The 19,797-nt window shown below is 52.7% G+C and overlaps 1 protein-coding gene across 2 annotated transcripts in view; it reads left to right on the top strand.

The window, feature by feature from the left end:
* Positions 1 to 3,161: 3,161 nt before the first annotated feature.
* The window catches only part of PSD4 (pleckstrin and Sec7 domain containing 4), a 33,016-nt gene continuing 16,380 nt past the window's right edge, over positions 3,162 to 19,797 (top strand). For both annotated transcript variants that reach the window (XM_079792210.1, XM_079792209.1), the window contains exon 1: positions 3,162 to 3,336. The gene's annotated coding sequence lies outside the window, so the exon portion shown is untranslated. The remainder of the gene's footprint in view (positions 3,337 to 19,797) is intronic.

The raw sequence follows: 19,797 nt of genomic DNA, 5'->3' as shown, positions 1-19,797 counted from the left end.
TCTTACTTTCCTGATCTCCCCCCCCCCCACACACACACCCAGTAATTATTTTTATATCTCCCATTGGACAGTACTCTGAGCCTCACAGCAATGTGCTTTCATTTCCCTTCTCTTCCTGTGCTGTGTGCTTTTCTTATCATATACCTTCCTTACACATGTTATAAACCCCAGTACATTACTGTTTTTTATTTAAATTGTCAGTTGACTTTTAAATCATTTAACACAAGAATGAAGATAGTCCTTTGTTGAAAGTTATACAGATGTACCCTTCTCCCCCCCCCCCCCCACAATCTACCCTTTCTAGCCCGCCCCCTCCCTCTACCCCAGGCCTTCACCACACTATTGTCTGTGTCCATGGGTTATGCATATAAGTTCTTTGGTTAGTCTCTTCCCACCCACTCACCGCTGCCTTCCCTCAGAGATTCAACAGTCTGTTCCATGTTTCTATGCCTCTGGATCTATTTTTTCATCTGTTTATTTTGTTCTTTAGATTCCACATTTGAGTGAGATCATATGATACTTGTCTTTCTCTGACTGGCTTATTTTGCTTAGCATAATACTCTGTAGGTCCCTCCATGCTGTCTCAAAGGCTAAGAGATTCTTCTTTTTTACTGCTGCATAGTATTCCATGTTGTAATACTATGCAGCAGCCCCTTCCCAAGCCAAAAACTGTTGTACCACAGTTTTTTTATCCACTCATTTACCGATAAGCACTTGGGTTGTTTCCAGATCTTAGCTATTGTAAATAACACTGCTATGAACATAGGGGTGCATGCATTCTTTCTGATTGGTGCTCTGGATTTCTTAGGATATATTCCTAGAAGTGAGATCCCTGGGTCAAATGGCAGTTCCATATATAATTTTTTAAGGAAACTCCCTACTGTTGTCCACAGTGGCTGTACCACTCTGCATTCCCACCAGCAGTGCACTAGAATTCCCTTTTCTCCACATCCTCGCCAGCACTTGTCATTTGTTGATTTGTTGATGGTAGCCATTCTGACAAGTGTAAGGTGATTCAAGACAGTCTTTTATATCAACCCCTATAGTTATTATTTCCAGTTTTCTTTGTTCCTTTCTGTAGATTCTAATTTTTATCTTGTATTTTCCCTTCACTCTGAGACATTTCTTCACTTTTCTTGTAGTCTGGGTCTGCTGGTGGCAAAACTCAGGTTTTGTTTATTTGAAAATGTTCACATTTGGCTTTTCATTTAAAATATGTTTAAAACTGGATACAGAACTATATATAAATTGGTAGCTTTTTTTTCTTCCTGTCAGCACTTCACGTAGATGTTGCATTGTCCTCTGGCCTGTGTTGTTTGTGATGAGAAGTTAGCCATCATTCTTATCACTGGGTCCCTGTATGCAGTGTGCACTTTCTCCTCTGTTTTCTTGTAAGAGTTTTCTCTTTATCTCTGTTAAGTCAGGAACTGTGAAAGGACCTGAGATTTGATTTTCCTCTGCTAGGAAGTCAGCGAGTTGGCATGTCACTGTTTTTTGTTACTTGCAGAAGATGAGATAGTTTATGACTAATGGCAAAGCCGAGTAACATGCACATGGGTTCCTGACTCCAATCCCCACAGGGTAATATGACTGGGGCCAGATGATACCTGCACAGATAGTGAGCCATGTTACAACAGAGGAACCCCAATATTGGGAGGCCCTGATCTTACATAGGAAAATTTAAGAAACTCACCCATCTCCTGTCTGGCAGGAAAAGATTGAGGTATCTCTTCATAACAGAGTTGGGGATGGGGGAAGAGACAGGTGTGGGCTAGAAGGGGTCAATGGGGGAAAAAAGGGACATATGTAATACTTTCAACAATAAAGATTTAAAAATATATAAAAAATGAAGACAGATATTCGCCTCCCTGGAGCAAATTTGTCTATATTCCACTTGTTTGTTTATTTTTAAAATAATGGCAATCATATTTCTGCTGACATCCCCTATCTCTTCACCCCATTATGTTCATCTTTTGCTGTAGATTTTTTAACATCCTTATACCTTTCATTTTTAGTTCTTTATCCTCTGATTCCAATGTCTTGTCTACAGGTGTGATATTGTGATATAAGAAATATATATTTGGTATTTGCCCCGGGTCCTGACACAGAGCTCCTAAAAACCCTTGTAAGTTCCTGAGTGATGGGGTGATAGGAACATCTTTTGTCCTAATGTTTGGGTTTGGCCGTATAGTGGACGTAGTGAATAAATACACTGTAGATCTGCTGGGTTTTGTTATTTTCCTCTGGGGAGTGTCAATGTGTTCCAGCAGGAAGTTGAATGACTGGGAGCCCGACCTTGGCTTTGCAGAGGTATCGTTTTAGGTTTGGGATAGACTTCTTTTGGTTTTGTCCCTAAGTCTAGGGACAGCGCTTGTTCCTGAGATGTAGTCTTTACTCTTTAAGTGTGGCCATTCTGAAGTTTCAGCGGACAACCCAAAGAGTTTACCAAGCTCCTCTAAAACGACAGAATTTGAACCCCAATCTCCCCAGCAGGAGGCAATTCACTGCTCAAATGCCTGCTCAGCTACTGTTTTCCTTTGGGTTGTTTAGACTCTCATGGCTGTGTGTTCACTCAGGAAGGAGGTGAGGATCCGAGGTCAGTGTGGGTGCGGATGGAGGGCTCCCTCCGCCTGTGGCTCCCTCCTTCCCAGGGTTTTCCCTCAGGGAACCCCTTCACCCTTGGCATCCCACTGCTGCTCACCTCCCTGCCAGGATGCAATCTTTTGGAATATTTGACTCATCCTACCCCACAATGTCCCCTCAGTGCCTCACATGCATACAGTAGGTGCACAATCAATGCTTGTAGCGTGAACAAATGAATTGCTAATAAGGGTTTCTGACCTAGCATCTGGGCCCCATCTAACAAAGGTAGAGCAGCAGAGCTTCACGGTGACAGAGCAAGGCCTCTGAGTACTGACTGTCCGACTGCGCGCTTTGGGGGCCGCATGGTGGGGCGCGGGAGGTGTTAGGGAGCACGCAGGGCGGGGACAGGAGCCCGCCAGGACCAGCCCAGCCCAAGCCAGCCCCGTGCCGCTGCAGTCAGACCAGTCCGACGGCTACACCCCTGGCTGCCCTCCCCGCCCCGCGCCCCGCCCTATCTCAAGTCCTGCCTACCCCTCCGCTCCCCTCCCCGCCCCCGGCCACCCCCGCCGCCGCGCCGGGAACCAGTCCCTCCCTCGAGTGCACCCTTGGAGCTGGACCGCCCAGCCCACGAGGCCTCCGCCCGCAGCCCTCGCTGCCTCCGTACTTGGACACCTGGGCACCTGGGCACCTGGGCACCTAGCCATGGGACGCCCGGGCCGGCGGGCGGACGGAGCAGGAGCCCGGCGGGAGATGGTAAGGGCCTTGGGGAGGCAGGCTGGGGGTCCCGCCGTCCCCGATGTGGACTGTGTGCGCTGCGCAGAGCGCCAGTCGGGGGCATCTGTTGGGCGGGGCAGGACGCTGAGGGAGGGCATGGGGCCAGAGCAGGAAGAGCCGGAAGAGGCTACAGGAGTGTGAAAAGCGAGTGGGCACCTTCAGAATCTAACCTGGTCGAGTGGCAGGGACAGCAAGGGGACACGGCAGAGCGCCACTGGGAAAGCCTGCGGGCCTGGGTGCGGCCACCGGCTCCTCCAGCTGGGCCGGGTAGATCAGGCTGAGCAGCAGTCACCCTGGGCTGCTGTTAGAACTAGGAAACCCTGAGGGCTTTCCTCCATCTCCGTTTCCTCTATTGCCTCTATTCTGCTGTCCGGTGCCTCCATGGCCCCTGGCGCCCATGACCAGGCCAGCCCTCCCCTCTGAGGCCCCTGCCTGGTGGGGGCCTGTCCCTGCAGGCAGCTCCCAGGAGAGCGCTGGGTGGAGGATAAGCCAACTCTCCATTAGCCCTTCTGGGTGCTTCTGGCCAGAGACACTGGAGAGATTCCTGGGAAGGTAAACAGCATCTGCTTTGCTGATAAACTCACAACCCCTCCAGGGGCCCTTCCTGGCCCTAGAGCTGAGTCTAGCTGGTCTTTGCAGGAGGACCGCATGGCAGCGACTTGAGTTCCCTGCTGTTTCTCCAGGTGCAAGATGGATTTTGCTGCTCTAGTCAGTGAACTTACCCAGACCCCTGTGCCAGGACCTGCATGTCTAGGTCAAGAGGCTAGTGTCAGCTGCCCTTGAACCTCATTAGCCTGGCTCTTCCCCAGGCCCATAGCTGATTGAATGTAATTAGCAACTAATTGGGTGTCTGTTAGCCCCTCTACATAAGAAACACCAAGATCAAGTGTAGGCAGTGGAGGTGTTGATTCATTCTTTTCTTCCAGACATGGCATTTCTTCTGTGTGGAGGGTATGAAGAATAGCCATTCATTCATTCATTCATTCAACAAATATTGACTGCAAAAATGCAGCTGACCCATGATTTCAGAGTGATAAGTGCTGTAAAAACAAAACAGGGTGGTGGTGGGCAGAAAACTTGGCTCTCAGCTGGAAAAGGCAGCAGGCAGACCTGAGCGAGGAGGGAAAACGGCACCGTTTCAGGCCCAAAGCTCTGGGCACAGGGTGAGATGTCCTGGTTACTGTGAGCAGGACTTAGGGCAGTGATGGACAACCTTTTGAGCTTGGTGTGTCAAACTTCGCCAAAAAACTGAGCATAACTCGGGTGGTGTGTCACTTTGAGGAAAAAACATTATTTTGCAAATGTTTCATCCTCAGTAGCAGCAAATGTTTCATCCTCGGCATGTGGCCACCTCAGAATTGAACCTGGGACCTTTCAGTGCTGAAACGCGTGTCATAGGTTCGCCATCACTGACTTAGGGGCTTCGTAACGGGTCAGTGAGCGGTGGAAAGTAGATGAGTGGGGAGTTTTCCCTCTCTGAGCCCTGAGAGTGCATTTCTTGTTGGGAGGTTTAGTCTGAGATTTAAGCTTCCCCAGAAAACATGTCCTGTATCTCCTCATTCATTTGTTCATTCATTCATTCAACAAGTACTCCTGAAGGCCATATGTTCTAGGCACTGTTCCAGGTGTTAAGGATGCAGCAGTGAACCGCACAGTACTTTCCCTCACAGAGCTTATTTTCTGGTGGGAAAAATGGCAATAAATAAGAACAGCAATTTTAATGTCAACTCAGATGAATCCTATGAAGAAAAGCAGAGCAGCTTAAGGGTGGCGGGGCTGCTGTGTTTAGTAGAGACGCCAGGACAGGCAGTGCCGAGGGGATGAAATTTGAATGGAGACCTGAATGTAGACAAGACACAGTCATGTGATTCTCTGGGGGAAGAACATTCCAGGCAGAGAGAACGGCACATGCTAAGGCCCCTGAGGTGTGAAGGAGGTGTGAGCCTGCTGGCATGCTGACCGTGCTGAGGAACAGGACCGAGGCCAGCAGGCCTCTCAGAGCCTTTCCTTCAAGGTTGGGGTGTGGAGGGGTCAGCCTGATGACCAGAGGCGCCCAAGGAAGCAGATGTTGTTCCCAAACAAAACCAGGGTGAGGCTTGGGACAGGAGGTCACCGGCGATGGAGAGTGTGTATCTGGGCAGGAGGCCGATCACTTGCTTTTCCCACCCCCAGCTTTCACCCAAACATCACAGGCCACACGGATAGGTAAACTGGGGAGCAGACTGAGTTATTTAAATCAGTAAAGACTCTGGAAACTGGAAATTGGGGGTGGGGGTGGGAGTAGAGGTAGGGGTGAGGGTGGAGAACTGTTGCCTTCTAGGAAAATTCCAATAACCTTTCATTGTTGAACTAACTAGGTGATCTCAGTTGGCTTAAAAGGCAAACAGGAGAGTATATAACAATGGACATTATTGAGCATGCACTGTGTGCTAGGCTCTCCTCTGAGCGCCTTGCGTGTAGACACGCATCACCCTCACAGCGAGTCTGTGCAGGGTGTACTCCCACTGCCCTTGTTTCACAGATGAGAAAACTGAGGCCCAGAGAGTAAGACAGCTGCCCGTCTTGACACAGCTGGTGAGTGTGGAAGTCTGGGTTACAGTCGAGTGGTGCAGTTTTAGAGCCCCGTGCTTTGAGAGAGATGTTTGGCTGACCAGATGCTTGTCATAGTGGAGATGCTTGTCTTACCAGCAGGGTGGTTAGAGCAAGCATGTCAAACTCGTGGCCCAAGGTTCCGCATATGGGCCACACGAATATTTTTGTGGCCCAGCCAATATAACGGTGTGAGTCGTTACTTACAATTATGAAAGGAAATAAGTCTCTTGTCAGATCCAGAATTACTGACAGTCACCTTGGGTCAGTTTTGAAAGGAATCAGTGCGAACAGGAGTTCCCCTGAAGTAGGAAAGATAGTAGCAGAGAAGAGATGCCAAGTGTCGGGAAGAAAACTTAATTTTATCATTGCTCTTGTTCATTCTTTTTATACTATACTTTTCAAAATAAACCTACATTTCTATGAAAATTGAAGCTTTTGTTTTTTGTGGCCCACATAAACTTGAACCTTGTTTATTTGGGCCATGTTAGCCTTTGAGTTTGACATGCTTGGGTTACAGAGACAATATGGGCTATGAGCCCGCTCCACCTCTTTCCTTCTTTTTAAGGCAATGTTTGCATGGGTTAAATTTTCTTTAAAAAATATTTTTAAAGGTAATACTTGCATGTGTTGAAAATATTTTTACAAATGTTAATCCAAACAGCCCTTCAGGTAGCAGTGAAAGGCCTCCCTCCCTCCCTCTCCTGCCCTGATGCTGGTTCTCTTCAGTTTCTTGAGGATACGTCTGGAGAGAGATGTTCTGCTCATGAACAAGCATACGCAGTGTGTGCATACCTCCTCTTTGTCTTTTTTTTTACACAAATTGTAATAATCTCAGGTCTGTACTTTTTAAAACTTTAATATACTTACTATTCTGTGGCAGGACATACAAAGATCCTCCATTCTTGTTGACTATCTCTCGGAGGGGAGGTCCCACGTCTTTTCTGGGTTGTTTTACCTGTTTTTGTTTGTTAGTTTGCAGTGACAGACAGTCATGTATGAACATACTTGTGCCTACATATTTACTCACTTCTGTGTCCATTTCAGTAGAAGAAATTCCTAAACGTGGGCTCACTGGTTGAAAAGCCTGTGTGTTTAGATTTCAGCTGATGCTGCCAGCCTGTGAGGCTTAGCTCTGAGACTCTTTCTTCGCAGCTCCTTCAGTCGGTGTGTTAGCAACTTTCTATTCTTGCTAATTTTACAGGGGAAAAAAATGGCATCACATTGTGGTTTAATGGGGGTTTCCTTGTGAGTTGTGTTGTGTGTCTCTCATATGTTTTACGCTATTTGTCTTTCTCTTTCTGTGGGCTGTTCATGTCCTTGGCCTGTGGTCTAACTTGGATTGTTGTCTTGTTTTTTGTTATTGAGTTATAATTTCTCATCTCTAGTTCCACTGGCTGCCCTCACCACCTTCCCCTACCCTCGAGAGCAGCAGCCCCTGTGATGTATTTATGTTATGTTTATCCTTAGATCTGGGGTATTTTAGAGAAAAATACGATGTACATGTATTTTAAACTACATTTATTGCATTGTGCCACAAATCATGATCTTTTTACTTCTTAAACCTGATACTGTATTTTTAGAAAGATCTCTGACCACCATGTGAGTTTCATGATTGGAATTATTGTGGAATCATCATAAGCGCTGATTCTTCTTGGCTGCGTGTAGGAAGGTTGTTTGGAGAAATGGCATTTTGGGCGTGTGCCTTGGAGGATAAAGAGGAGTTGATAGATGAGCAGGAGGATGGGGAAGGAACAGAACTGAGCGAGAGGCAGCATAGGACACGCTGACATGTGAAAGTACTGGGAACATTCAGGGAAGCCCCAAAGGCTACTGGCGTGGAGTTCAGGGTGTGGGTGTGTGGCCCCAGGAGAGGCTGGGGGTTTCAAATGCCAGGGCTGGGCTTTCCCTAAAGGCTACAGGGTGAGGCAGTGGGGGTGGGAGTCAGTTGGTAAGATTTTCAAGAGCAGAAGTGATCTCTGGAACCAGAGTGGGCTGTGGACGTGGATGTGAGGGGCAGGAGGCTGCAGACAGGAGAGGATCGGGCTCTGTGTGAGGGTGGGGTAGCTGCGGAGGGAGAACCAGAAGCCTGGGCACCGGAGGACTGCTCACTTGGGAAGCCAGGAGGACATGGTGTCACAGGCAGGACCCAGGAGGCGTAGGCTGGGCCCAGGGTTCACTTCCGGGCACATGACCTTTTTGACAGCTGTCAGCCACACTGTCAAACTTAAAGGCCTGCTCACCCTGCCGGAGCCTCCCCGTTGGCAGTGAGAGCTCCTCCAAGCTGGGGAGGGGTTTGTGACAGCTCAGTGAGTAGGTGGGAGGTGAAGGTGTGGGAGTGGGTGAAGTTGCCAGGGAGAGTGAGAAAGGCAGGAGAGAGCCCGGGGCAGGCAGGAAGGCAGGGAGAAGCATGCAGGGAGAAGTGGACAGACAGGCCCAGCCAGCCAGGGAGCTGGGTGCACTTTCGAACTCTGTCCTTTGCTGGCCAGACAAGCTTGGGACAGTATCCTCTCAGGAGGGAGGGTGGGCAGGGGTTGGGGGTCGGGGAAGGTTATAAACAAGGAGCCCGAGAAAGGGGTCCCTGCTCTCCTGGCATCTCTCAGTGGGGCTTTGGAGGGTGCATAGGCGTGCGGAGGCATACAGGAGGGACTGGGCCCCCAAAGCACAGGTAAGTGTAAGAAGCTTTCTTCCCCGGGAGCTGGGCCTCCCCACCTGTTCAGCCTGTGGGTGACTATAGAGTATAGATATGGATGGGCTCCTGTGGCACAGAAGGACCCTGGGCCCAGGGCTTTGCTGCTACAGGCAGGGTACGGGTGGGCACCCCCCTCCCCCCAGGGGAATACACAACCCTTCAGGTGACCCAGGAAATGCCCTGCTCTGAGCCCTGTCTTCCTCCTGCACTGTCGCTGTGTTGGGCAGTGTCCCCGCTCTGTTTCCATAGCACCTGAGCCTCCCTCACCTGTGTAGTGTGAGCCTGACGTTCCCGCTCTGCACCTCCCAGCAGGTCACGGCTCATGAGCATTATTAGGAAGGCTCCGTTCATCCTCCAAAGGAACAAATGCTTGTCACTGATTTTGAATACTTTCTCACCCATACTACTTTATGTATTTATTTTTAGAAAAGCAAGCAAGAATTTATTGACCGCAGCAAAAATATACTTAGGAGAGTGACACAAGGAAGGGCATAGGAGAAGCAGCAGGAGAGCCCAGGCTGGGCTGCTTTGGCTCACTGGGAAGTCAGAGAAAAGGGGGCCTTGGAGACAGGTTCAGAGGGTTAGCCTGGGGTGAGCTGCCACTACCCACTGCTCCCTGGCTGTAACTCTCCTGGGGTCCCTTAGAGGTTAGGGGAGAGATGCCAAGGAGTGGGAGAGGGAATGGCACGGGTGTGCTCCTGGGAGGGAGAGCACCTATATTATTTGATTTAATATTTTTCCTTGAAGAGACAATGTAAAGTAGGTATTACCTACTTTAGACCTACTTTAGCATGATTCTAAGCAATAACATCTGTGAAATCATAGGTTTGCTGTATCAATTGTTTTGAATGCAATTCAGCTAAATGTTTAATGATTTAAAACGTTCATTCTATGTCCCGCTTATCCACCTATGCAAACCTCGTCTCAGATCTGAGGAGGCGGGAGGAGGTCCTCTGTACTATGTAGGAGAGGGAAAATACTTCCTCTGCCCTGTTTGATTCAGTGACGGGCCTGACAAGGACAGATGAACAGTAGAAAAGGTTTACTGGCATGCGTACGGGACCAATCAAAGACACAGCTGGCTTGTTAAAGTGAAAGGCTTCTACAAACCCTCATTTTGGAGATGATGATTTGATGGACTTCAGATTTAATGGACAGAATTCCCCGTCCATATATCATATGTGAAAATTAACACCCTGTTAATTTTAAATGCTTTTAACCAAGATTTGCTTATAATTCAATTAACAAGTTATTTTTGTTATTAATTCACTATTATTTTAAACTAATTTTAGAGAATAGGCCATATGTTGGAAAAGATACTGCAGTAATTTCACTGACATAAGTAATTATTACATATCCACAACTATAGCTACATATTTAAATCCCAGAGTCACTGCTCCTAAATAGTGTTTGGCGAATGATCAGCACGTGATCCCACTGAGTGTGTGTGACCTGCTGCAGCGGTTTCAACTGCGCAGGATGTTCCCACGTGCACTGAGCCACGCCCCAGCGCCCCAGTCGCCTGCGCGTGTGTATTCCGGGTGACCAGTGAATGCACGCATTTACTAGACCTGTTCAGTATAAATTTAAAACGACAATAATACATATAGAAAACTTCTCTGTGAAATTAAACTTTTCATTCATACTGAATTTTAACCACACAAACGTGTCTATGTAAGTAAAACACAGGCAAACTAATTTGATGACTTTTTAGCCTATGCCTTTGGCAAACCTACTTTATTGGGCTTTCGGCTTTAAGGGACACCCGTTGGCTGAATTAACCCATTACAATGAGGTTTTACTGTTTACTTAGTAGGGGAAATGGAGGGGAGAGAAGGCTCCTTTGGGAAGGCAAATAGGTTTCTGTAGGACACACAACTGGGTGTTAGAACAAATGAAAGGTGAGAAAGTCTGTGGTAAAGTTTGGGTTGAGGAGCTGAGTGGTCTGGCTGTCCTGGGGGCCGAGCTCCTGAAGGAGGAATTACGAAGCCACCGTTTCCATAGATAAGGGAAACTCTGAGAAGGCTGCTTGCTGCATCTGTCAACTCTCAGATGTCTTTACCTTAAACAATAATCTTCATACCAACTGTGGAGGCCCAGCGGGTCCCACACCAGCATGAAGGAGGCCCCATGGCAGCCACCTGAGAGGTGGTCAGCACAGGTGCAGGCCCTCCCCTGCCCCCGCCCCACGGAGCTCAGCCTTGTCACAGGCAAGGATAGAGGTCAGCAAAGAACCTTCCAGCCATTAAAGTTAACAGAAATATTCAATCGTTATGTCACTCAACAAATTTAATTTTCTAATACCTTTATTATTTCTGCTGATGATCAACAGGATACATATTTATTTTAAAAAATTAGATACACACCAAAAAGCATAAAGAACTTAACCATGTGCACCATACCACACACGGGCAGATAGCCACCATCAACCGATGTGTTGGCATTTTATTGTCTAAATACACGAACACGTTTTTAAATATTGAGATTATACTGAGTATATAAACAGTTTTCTTACTTGATGATATACTGTGAACATCTTTCCACTTCATTAAATACTCTACAGAAACGAGATAGTCACAGGCTGCTGAGGTTCACCATCTGGCCCGATGGCTTTGCCACCATCTACTTATCCAGGCCCCGATTGGGGATGTTGACGGGGGAGCGTTCTTGCCGTATAAGTAACTGCATGCACATGTGCTCCAGCAGATGTTTTGCAAGTGTCTTCTGGGTGCCCAGGGGGCTTGGGGACAGAGGTGAGTGACTGTAGAGTCCTAGTCACTGCTACATGAGGGTAGATCCATGACAAGTGGCCTGGGAGTGAGGCCGGGCCAGGGAGCCCTGGCCTGGGCGTCTGTCCGCGGCAGAGGAGGGATCGGTTACTGTGCCCACCAGGGATTGGGCAACCAGAAATCCAAGAAATTCAAGTGTGCCAGTCACTTCCACAATCACTCTTTGCCTGCTCCAGGAAACCCAGGCAACACCAGTGCCCGGCGTGTACTGGGAGGTGGGCGGTGGTGTTCCCGCTGGGTTAGCGCCCTTGCCTGACACGTCTCCCTCCCACTTGAAGACCACAGGCATCAGGGGTGCCTGTGACCCAGGCCATGGGCTCAGTCACTGACACCCTCACTTGGCCCTGCCTCCCAGCTCTGCTCCATCCCCAGGGAGCCCACAGTCCATCTGGGCAGTGGGACTGTCACCTCTGACCTGGTAGAGGAATGTTGGGAGGCAGGTGTCTGCCTGTCTGTTCTCCCCGAGGCCAGAGAGCTGGAAGGGATGGGCTTTTTCTGGAGGAAGCAGCGTGTGTCTGCCCTACTCCAAGGCCTCCCGCACATTCAGGGACACGGGAAGCCATCGAGGTGCTGCTGGCCTGGCTGTCACCCTGCCCGGGAGCAGGTGCCCTTGGAAGGATCGAAGTAATCGCTGTCAGCTTCGAGTGGGGAGAAGGGAGTTCAGGCTCCGCGGTCAGCAGCTCTGTTGGCTTGGCAAGGCCTGCTCCTCCTCACCTGTAGGCTCAGAGGGGAACTGAGTAGCAGAACATGTATCTGCTGGGTTCGGCAGCCCTGGGTTCCAGTCCAGCCTGCGTAACTGCTCAGACCTCATCTGTCTGTGGCATGGGGGTAGTGACACCCACCCCCACCCGGACTCACAGGGGTTGGAGATGCTGCCTGTAAAGGGTGTGGTGTGGGCCACTCAGCACCTAGGGCCCTCGGTGAAGGGCAGGTATAAGCCAGGTGCCCGTTCCTTTCCTTTGCTGCCTCTGGGAGGGCAGAGCTGGTGCTGAAATCCCCAGAGCTGCTCTCCTGGGGTAGGCTCTGCTCCCTGTGCTCTCACTTCAGAGTGCCACCTCCCCACCTGTGCTGAGTGGCTTCCTCTGTGGGCAAACAGGAAGTCGCTTACCTCGAGGGAGGCAGGAAGGGCTGGCGGGCAGGGCTGCCTGCCCACAGCTGTGGTCATGTCCGGAGATGGTGTGTCCTCTGGGCCCTGGGGGGCGAGAGGACGGGTAGGGAACCCAGGAGTGAGGGGATTGCAGGGGATGGAAGCTCCATGTTGGCAGGGGCTCTGGGGCACACGCCAGTTTCCCCTGCCATGCCCTCACTGGGGCCACACACCCTCCGTCCTTGCTGGCACCAGGGGTCCCCGCCCGAGTTGCCCCTTGCAGTCTTGGAAGGAGATAGAAGTCCTGGGACACGGAGCGGAGCTGGTGGCCAGGAGTCTGGGAGTCTCTTCTCGAAGTCTGCTGCACGCAGGAGCACCCGCCAGTCGTGCCCCAAGGCCCCAAACACACACCCTCACATATGAGACATGCAGCCTGGAGGAGAGGGAGAGCAAGGAGGAGGAGAGGAGAGTGGACTCACCGTGGGCTTGAGGCCCTACATAGCCGGGGTGAGCCAGTCAGCCCTCGCGCCTGGATGTTCACAGTGAAGGGGAGGAGCTGACCACTGGCCCCTCCTGCTCAGCCCCATTCCAGCTGCAGGGAGCTGAGGGCCACCAAGTTGGTGGAGAGGCTGGGGCTGGGGTGGGAGACTGGCCCTGTCCTCCCCTCATGGTCACCTGGCTCCTGTCTCATTGCCTGTACCCTCCTTCCCCACTGGTCTGTACCCTCCCTGTGGCCCCGTCCGGTGGTCACTTGACTGCATATCTCCCTAGACTTTGCAGCGGCATTCGCGAGAGCCGACCACTTCCTTTCCTAAAGTCCTCTCCTCCCTCGTCTTCTGTGACAGCACTCTCAAGCTTTCTCACCTCCTTAACAGTGCAGCCTTCCCGCGCGGCCCCGGCCCCCAGCACGGACCCACGTCCTGCTGGTCATACACGCTGCTCTCTCCACTCCTGTGTGTTTTTCGGTTGCCTGCTTGAGTTTCTAATAGATCCACAAACCTAATATTTAAAAAAGTCAAATTCTTGGTTTTCTCCCCTCAGCCTCACCATCCTGATTCTGTGCCTTTTCAGCAGATGCTATTACCACCCATCGAGTCGCTCTCGCTAGAAATTCGGGTTACCCTCGACTCCCCTGTCCTCTACGCCTCTCATCTGCTTAAGTGGCACGTCCTGCCAATCATCCAGGACATACCCCCAGGCCTCTGTGTCCCTTCCTCCTCCATAGCCTTGCCTTCCAAGCCACGGCCCCACCTCCCCTGGACGGCCACAGAGCCCCCACGGGCCCCTGGTTCTCATGGAGCCTCTGACTGTCTTTCCCATTCAGCCACCGCTGATCTTAAACACTGCACTGAAATGCTCCCTGCCCCGTCATTTCCCCGCTGACCCTGTGTCCTGCTTACCACTGGGGACCCTCAGGACCTGGCCCTGCCACTCTAGCCCCATCTCCCCCTCATCCCTGGCCAAACTGGCCTCTCTCTGGTCCCTTAACTCAGGGAGGCCTTTCTGGCTTCAGGTGAGGCAGTGGATGTGCAGTTCTCTTGGCCTAAAACTCTCTGCCTCACGCTCTTCACATGCCGGCTGCTCCCGGGATTTCCTGTCTCCCATCCCGGTGAGCCCACCGCTGCTCTCTCATTCCTCCCTGCTTCTTCCCTCCCTGGTTCTGGCATTGATTTATTCCTCCGCTGGTTTATTTTATTTTATTTTTCCCTTTATTGATTAAGGTATTACAAATGTGTCCTTATCCCCCCATTGTGCCCTCACCGCTCCCCCCTCCCCCAGTGTCTGTATCCATTGGTTATGCTTATATGCATGCATACAAGTCCTTTGGTTGATCTCTCCTCCTTAGCCCCGCCCTCCCCTGCCTTCCCTCTAATGTTTGAGCATCTGATCGACGCTTCTCTGTCTCTAGATCTATTTTTGTTCATCGGTTTATTTTGTCTCTGGCCTGGAAGCTCCCTGAGGGCAGGGATTGTGCTTGCTTCCTGGTGGGTCAGCAGCATCTCCTGGGTGAGCATGTGGAGGAGGTGCTGGCTGAGCAGTGGCCACAGTGCAGAGGCCCTGGAGGCTGCGGGCCGAGGGCAGGCCTGCATTCGGCCTGGGCCACGAGGCTTCTGGCTTCCACGTGCGCAGTGCTGTAAGAGCACAGGTGCAGGACGGGGAGCAGCTGGGGCGGGGTGGTCAGGAGCCAGGTTTGTGCCACTGAAGTTGAGGTGCCCCTAACATTTCCTTCCCAGAAAGAACCGTGGGGGCCCCACCTGACACAGGGATATGTCTGGGTTATAACTGCAGCTGACAAACTATCACCCAGTGCGTCCTGTCCTACTTCCCACCTTAACCATGGGTTAGGTCCTCAGCCTCCTGGGAATGTGGCTGCAGAAAGAGAGCCCCACCCATCTTTCGGCCCGCCACAGCCCCCTTCCCTTCCTGGCTCCCTCCTTGCCCACGGGCCCAGGTCCTGTCTGCGCCCCTCAGGTGCAGGGCTGCGTGGAGCAGCGAGGCAGTGCCCCACGGGAGGAAGAGGCCAGGCAGGCCTGGGAGGCGGAGAATCCGGGTCCTGGTGCCTGGAGTGTGCTGGAGAAGGTATGGGAGGCTCTCCCTGTGGACCCTCGCTGGGAGGTGGGGGGCGTGCAGAGGAGGAGGGCTGGAGCTGCCGCCCTGCCCCTGGCCTGTGGGCTGTGTGGCCTGGGCTGTGCGGCCTGCTGGTCTGAGGCAATATGCGAGTGGAGGAGTCTCCTGTGCAGTGAGATTTACAGGGACTAGATGGGGTGGCTCCGGTCTCAGGACCCTCCATTGACAAGTCGGTGGTGGTTGAGGCCGGAGAGGTAGACTGTGCAGGGAGAGACAGGAGCCGTACAGCAGTGCCCTCCCCACCCCCACCTGGCTCACTCGTGGACACCTGTGGCCTGTGTTCCACGAAAGGATGTCAGGAATCCAGGGTGGGAATGGACAAGAGCTGGTTCATGTGGTCGGAGGCTGTGAGCTCCCAGCCCAGCTATGTGATTTCCCAGCTGTGAAGCCTGGGCCGAGGCCTTGCCTCTCTGGGCCTGCCTCCCCATCTGTATAATGGGGGTAGTGAGTAGGTGAGCGGGGTGGCTGAGGCACTCATGGGGAACACTGACCATGAGACAATTATTATCAGGTGACAAAAATAGAAATGCCAATTGTTACAAGCAGAAACGAACAGTTGCCCAACCTGGGCCTCCTGTGTCGCCCCCCCCCCCCCCCAGGTGCCCTGCAGGTCACTGAGCTGGACAAGATGAGAAGCTGTGACAGAACCACTGGCAGGAAGGGGTGGGGCCTTTCACAGTGCAGGGCCTGCACCTTCCCCTTTCTCTCTCCCAAGCCTGGGGGCGGGTAAAGGGCGTGATTCTCTCTGGACTGAGGGCGGGCGGGGGGTGGGGGGGGGGGACGTGGGTAAGGGGCCGTGAGGCACTGGGCCTGTGAGTGAAGGCTCCTGTCTTGTGGGCAGGAAGTGAGAGGTGCAGAGCAGCTGGGGAGCCCTGGGGAGACTGGGGGTGGGGGGGGGGAGGCAGAGCGGGAGGGGTGAGAGTGTCTGGGGGTGAGGGGAGCGGAAGTCGGAAGCTCCAGCCACCACATTCGCCACTCGCAGGGCAGACACACGGCAGCGGGAACCGCTCGTTTGGAGGTGAGCGAGGTGGCCTGCTTGGGGTGGGCCTGGGCCGGAGCAGGCCATGGGTGCCCTGGGGCAGTGGCTGGGGCAGGTGGTCAGAAGGAGGGCCCTGTGGTCTCTACCGGGCACCTGCTGTGAGCCTGGCCCAGGCTGTACCCCCACCTTTCACTTCCTTCTCTCCATCCCCCTCCTCTCTCACCCTTCCCCTGCTCATTGGGCCCTTTCTCTGCTTCCTGCCCCAGCCCCGCCAGAGCCCTTTGGGGTCTGCAGCAGTGAATGTGGGGTCCGAGAAAGCCGCTGGGGCGTGGTGACTGCTGTGGCTGGGTGCCCAGTGGGTGCTCTTGGGGCCTGAGGCCTCAAGGAAGCCTGACCCTCGATCTTTGAGGGAGAAAGGCCAGATGGGCTGGGAGTAGTTTGGGGTGTGGTCATTGCAACTCAGACTCCGCTCTAAGGGGGCTCCCAACCCCATCCGGAGGAGCTGGTTACAGGCAGGGCCCCGACTTGCTGGTTTGCCAGGTCCCCTGATGGGCGGTAGAAGCCATGCCACTCAGTGTCCCTGTGCAGGCGCTCAGGCCTTCCAGGTGTGGCTGTGTCTTCACTGTGAAGCCAGCCACGGAGGGCCCGCCCCTCACAGGGCCTGGTTCTAGAGCCTGAGATGCTGAAAGCTGGGCAGGGCCACCTGCCATGGGCCAGGATTAGTCCCCTCAGGGCCTTGGCCAGGTTCGAAGGACGGGCCTGTTGCCCCAACCTCCTGGACATCTGTAAATAAGGAACCGCCCAGCCCAGGGCTCAGAGCCTGCTGAGTTGTTTGTGGAGTGAGGGGGTGAGTCCCAGAAGGGGTGAGGAGAGCAGCCTGGCCCGAGCCCTCCTGGTGCGCCTAGCCCTTCCCAGGCAGCAGCTGCTCTGGGATCTGTTGGTACTCTGCTCCATCATCCCTCCTCTCTACCTGAGACCTGGCTGACCCTGACCCTGACCCCAATACTGGGTCCTCAGCGCCCCCAGAGCCTCCCTCCTTCCCTCTCCCTCCCTCCTTCCCTCCCTGCACATTTGCATGAGGGCTCCTGGTGTGGCAGGAAGTGGGGCCTGCCCTGAACTTGGCATGCTCAGTCCCCAGGTTCAGGCAGGGACATCAGTCCTGCAGCTCCTGACAGAGGGCTCACCCTCGGCTCCCGCCATTTGGGACGACATTTCTGACCCGGCTCCTGCACAGGAACAGCACCCAGCACTTCCTCAATCCCTGGACAGGCCAGGAGCCTTTGCTTTTTCCATAGGAAGGAAAAAATTTCCACAGTAAAAAGAAGGCATGTTTGCTGAGTGGAAGCTTAAAAGGAGAGACACACAGAGTCCAAGGGGAGATGCGGGGCTGGCTGGCGCTGGAGGCCTTTGAGAGCGAGGTGCCCACCATGCTGCTGTGCTGGAAGGGAGGCTGTTTTTTGTTTCACTTCTCTGAGCGGACCCTCAAAGCAGCAGCGTTTAAGGGGCAGGCAGGGCACGGCGCTTTTGAGCACCATCAAGGCCCGGGCCCAGCACAGGCGCAGACCCGTGGAGCAGCTTACTCCTTCTCATCTGTGAGAATGGACAAGAGTTGGTTCATGTGGTCGGAGGCTGTGAGCTCCCAGTAGACCAGGAAGCAGGTGGAGTTTCTGACCAGAGTCGGTGGCTGGTCAGCTGCAGTTAGGATGTGAGTCCAGTCTGTAGGTGTGGGTGCGCAGGATGCCCAGGCTGTCACCTGTCCCAGGGCAGGCTGTCTGCAGCCTCTTGCAGGCAGAGCGTCGGCTGTGTGCCCAGCCAGGGGGAGAAAAGCAGACGCACTATCAGAAGCACAGTTCAGCTCCCAGACGGGGTTCCCTCCTGTCCCCTTGTCACAAAGGAGCCGCCCTGAAGCCAGGTGGAGTGGAACTGGCGGTAGACGCACTGTGTCCTGGTCCCCAGCTCAGCCCACCAGCTGGCACAGGCGCAGCCCCTGCGGACGTCTCCTCCAGAGACCCCTCGAGACGAGGATTGCCTGATGTGAATTTAGCTGATGAAGCCGGGGCCACCGTGGACCCGTGCCCTCCCCGCTGGTTGTCTTCTGGAGCATCAGCATTTTCTGGATACTTCTCCCAGAACTTCTCCTCAAATGTCTGAGCCCTCACGGAGCTTAGGAAATGAGGGGCCACTTTATCTTAGGGGTGGCAAACCCCCCTTGTGAGACGAGTGGCAGACTGTCTCCCTCCTTTGTTCTGAGGATACCTGAGAGGAGCTATTTCAAGAGAGCTCACTAAACGCCAAGAGCAGAGAAAAAAGTAAATCAAGAAGATTCTAGATGCAGGAGACCAGGCCCACCTCTGCCTGAGAGGTGCCATCCCTGCCCCCAGAACAGGCTGGTCGCCCCCCTTGACCCTTGCTCTTTAACCCTTGCTGGGTCAGGACGGGTGGGACTGCCTTGGTGGCCGTAAGTCACCTCTCTCCTTAGGTCCTTTCACCCCTCCAGGGGGGAGAAATTGAAAAAAGAAAAAAAAAAGGTGGGGTGGGAGGGAGATAGAGACTCAAACAGATAGAAAGATGATAGATAAGATGATAGATAGATAGATAGATAGATAGATAGATAGATAGATAGATAGATAATAGAGAGGTAGATAATAGAGAGATAGATAATAGGTAGATAGATTGATAGATAGATGATAAATAATAGAGAGATAATAGATAGATAGATAGATAGATAGATAGATAGATAGATAAGAGATAGATAATAGGTAGATGGATCGATAGTAATAGATAATAGGTAGATATTTCTTAACCCTCAATTGCCTGAATGGGTCCTCCAGTCTCCTCTCCATTTAGCTGCTCCTGGGAAAAAGGGACACACATGAGTGTTTTGGCTGCTGGCCCCGCAGTGACGCCCAGGGACAGCTCTGCCTCCTGGGCTTCCTGGGAGGAAGGTGTAGTTGGCTCAAGGGCAGCCTGGCCCTCAGGTCAGAAGGTCACGTGATGCTGAATCTCCTCTCAGCCCAGGCTCCCAGGGCCCCAGTGAGTTTAAGCATCTGTCATCCCTCCCTCCCCATTCTCACAAACACCGCCAAGTGGCACCTCAGCCCACAGCCTTGCTCTGGCAGTGGGAGCAGAGCATGAGTGACTGCTCACAGGGCTTGCGCCTGCAGGGTTTTGAAGAGAGCGATGGCAAGAGAGCCGCAGACCTGGGTTCAGAGCCCAGCCCCCTTCCCCGCTGAGCTCCCTGCACGTTTCTGGAACTCGGCAACTTAGCGTCTCCATTAGCAGAAGGAGACAGATATGGCTGCTGTCCAGTTCCTGTAGCTGCCAGGTGCTCGTGGTGAAGCAGGTGCGGTGGGTCCTGTTGTGGGGTCCACGCATTCCTTGCACCTCCCGGGGCGGGGGGGGGGGGGCGGGGGGAAGGGTTGCCGGATGAAACCCAGGATGCCCAGTTATGTTTGTGCTTCAGAGAAACAATGAATACTTTTTTGGTACAAGTATGTCCCAAATATTGGGAATGGGGGGGATGGGTGTCCTATATATTTATTTGCTAAATGTGGCAACCCTGCCACACACAGCTGTGGCCCCCAAGTGGAATTGCCAACTGGAGCCAAGACCCCTCCCACCAGGCTCTGTAACCCCAAGTCTCACAGGAGGTCCTGGACTTCTTAGTCAGCACTAA

This window comes from Cnephaeus nilssonii (genome assembly GCF_951640355.1).
Source record: "Cnephaeus nilssonii genome assembly, chromosome: 15".
In the NCBI taxonomy this organism is placed as follows: domain Eukaryota; kingdom Metazoa; phylum Chordata; class Mammalia; order Chiroptera; family Vespertilionidae; genus Cnephaeus; species Cnephaeus nilssonii.
The sequence above is the reverse complement of the archived record's forward strand: the minus strand, read 5'-3'. Positions and strand labels throughout refer to the sequence as shown.